Source organism: Alligator sinensis, unplaced genomic scaffold (assembly GCF_000455745.1).
Source record: "Alligator sinensis unplaced genomic scaffold, ASM45574v1 scaffold707_1, whole genome shotgun sequence".
Classification (NCBI taxonomy): domain Eukaryota; kingdom Metazoa; phylum Chordata; order Crocodylia; family Alligatoridae; genus Alligator; species Alligator sinensis.
In genome coordinates, this window is record NW_005842065.1 from 1041527 (window position 1) to 1044463 (window position 2937).

Genomic DNA, 2937 nt, shown 5'->3' on the forward strand with positions numbered 1-2937 from the left:
GGGGGGGGAGGGGGAGGGGAGTAAGCAAAGCGCTCCCTCTGGTTCCCCAAACCACAGCCCCTTGCTCTTCTGGGGGCTCCCTCTGGTTCCCCAAACCACAGCCCCTTGCTCTTCTGGGGCTGGCTGCAATGGGGGTTTCCCCAGGCAGCATCTGTCCCTCAAGCCATGCCTGCTCCACTCCAGCCTGCTTGTGGGGAGCTCCAGGCTCATGGCTGCTTTTGCCATGGTATTAAAATAAAGTGGGAAGTAGGATCCCAGTGGTTTCTTGTTTGAGGCTGGCTGGGATGTAGTGGGGTGCTGCTGGTAATTGGGGTGAAATGGAGGGGGTGAACCCAGGAGTCCTGGCCCTTGGCCTCTCCCTAACCTCTTAGTATCATTCTCTGGCACTGCCAGGCTATAGACAGGACCGTCCTAGATGTTGGGGGGAGCAAGGTGGAGAGCTTCTGGTCAGTTGCTGTTGCACCCCAGAGGTAGCTACATTTTTACCCAGGGGCCCTGTTCCCTATGGAAAAGCGCTGGAATGGCAGATGAAGAATCCTTGCCGGGTCTAACCAGGGGGAGGAGGAACCCAGGCCTTGCTGCGCCCCCCCGGCAACAGCCCAGTCCTGGACATTCTGCACATAGCTCCCGCGGCAGGGGCTTGGCGGGCACCTCCTGGGGCTAAATTTAGCCTGTGGCCCACAGCCAAGAAGCACTGGCTTTGGCCTGCCCCTGGCAGGTAGGGCCAGAGTAGGGGGAAGGGGATGTCCTGGTCCGTCAGCCTCCTGCTGTGGGAGGCTGAGGATGTTCCCTTCCCTCACCACCCTGCCAGACTCTTCCCAGCCAGGGTCAGGCCCTGCCAGAGCTACAAGTGGAAAGAATGAGTCCAATATAGCCCTGCACTGCCCCCTGCCCAGCCCCTACCCTGCTGGGCCTGTTCCACATGTGTAGACCTGAGATGTGAACCAGACGGCTGCTTTCTGCCCCCATCCCCCCGCAAGCAGCTGAGCCCCAGCCACTGCCCCACCCCACCCAGCATCCCTACCACATTGCATAATGGGAAATTCCCCAGCCCTGGACCAAAACAGCTTCCTCTGACTGGGCCTTAAACCAGTTGGGGAAACAGAGGGGGTGGGGAAGGTGTTGAGGGGGGAAGGGCAGTTGTGCCTCTGCAGCCCCTGGAGGAATGTATGGCTCTGGATGAGCCCATACCTATGCATACATATACACCTAGACACATGTACATACCACACCTCCATTAGACCAGGGGTGGGCAAAATGTGGCCCGCAGGCTGGATATGGTCTGTCAGGCCATTCTATCTGGCCTGCGGGGCCCCTAAAAAAATGTAGAAAATGAACATTTATCTGCCCCTGGCTGCCTGTCATGCAGCCCTCAATGGCTCAGTAAGTGGCCCTCCACCCAAAATAATTGCCCGCCCCTGCATTAGACAGAGACCAACAGATATTCACTTGCTCACTCGCTCTTCCTGTCTCTATATATATTATTATAGGTATGCCTAGCTGTATGCGTAGGTCTGTTACCACCCCCTCCCCAACACAGACTTTATATACTTGTGTGCAGCTAGACAGATGTGTATGCATGTGCATACATGTATGTGCACACATATATGTGCACACACCTTGTATGTGTATGTGTGCATATACATAGACTACCCCCCCAATTATGTATACACATGCACAAATCCATGTATACACACATATGTGTATGTACACGTGTGCGTGGTCGTGTGTGTGTGTATGTGTATTCACATACCCTTTTCATTATCTATGTACACAACCACACACATGCACATGTGTGCCCATACATACATACATCCAGGGGCCAGGGGCTAAACTGCAGGGACTAATGGGAGGCATCAGCACTGTTGTTTTTCAGGGGTGGTTGTGTGCATGTTTGAGGTGGGGCACTTACTCCATTCCCTGGGCCTAGCCAAAAATGTGTGTGAATGATCTTGGAGGGGGGGGTGGCAACAGGCAAGTCACTGCCAGGGGCATTACCCAGCGCCAGGCCTGGATTCACACCCCCCGTCCCTCTTCCCTCCCCACAACACCTTTCCATCTGTCTGGCCAGCCAGACAACCCCCCTCCCCAGCTGCTTCCACCCACTCTCTATTGTGCCCCCCCCCCACCTAATCAAGTCCAGGCCTTTCCACTCCTCCCTCAACAAGCCCCCCTCCCCTCCCCCGGCTTAACCTGTTCGGGCAGGGGCCAGCTTAATCTGCCCTCTTAATCTGGGGGGTATTATGGCTGAGGCCAATGCGTGAGCCACCTCCTGCTCTTGCACCCATCTCTGGGATAGTGCTTGCTCTCCTCTATAGTCTGACTGCCCAGTAGCCCATAGATATAAAAATATTGGTTTCAGGGGGTGGGAATAATGCCAAGACCCATCATGCCCCCAAGGGCTGGTGGGAGAATCAGGCACTTTCCAGTTCCTGTTGCACCCACCTTTGACTGCAGTGAGGGGTGTAAAGGGTTAACACCCTCCCACCAGCCAGGTTTAGTGCAGGGTAGGGAACCACCTCAAAATGGGTATAAATAAAGGGGGCCACCGTCCTAGCCCAGGCAGACGCGGGCAGGGAAGATGGAGGTGACTCGGCTCGTGTGTGGCCTGTGCCTGGTGCTACTGCTGCCAGCAGGGGCCCCGTGGCACCAGGGGCTGCTCATGCCTGGAAGTGATGCTGGAGACCTGTCTGGTAGGACCCTTGGTGAGACCCTGGGAGCTGGGGGACAGGTTGTGGGGGGACCAGAGCCATGGGGCTGAGACAAGCTGGGGGTCCTGGGAATGCAGGTTATGGGTGTCACCCAGGTCCACCCAGGCCCTCAGTACCAGAGCTGGGCACAAGGTGCCCAGGACACCCCCCCCCCACACACACACACTGGGGAGGCAGGGCTATCCCCAGCTGTACTGCCACTGTTGGAGGCTGAGGAGAGGCTGGG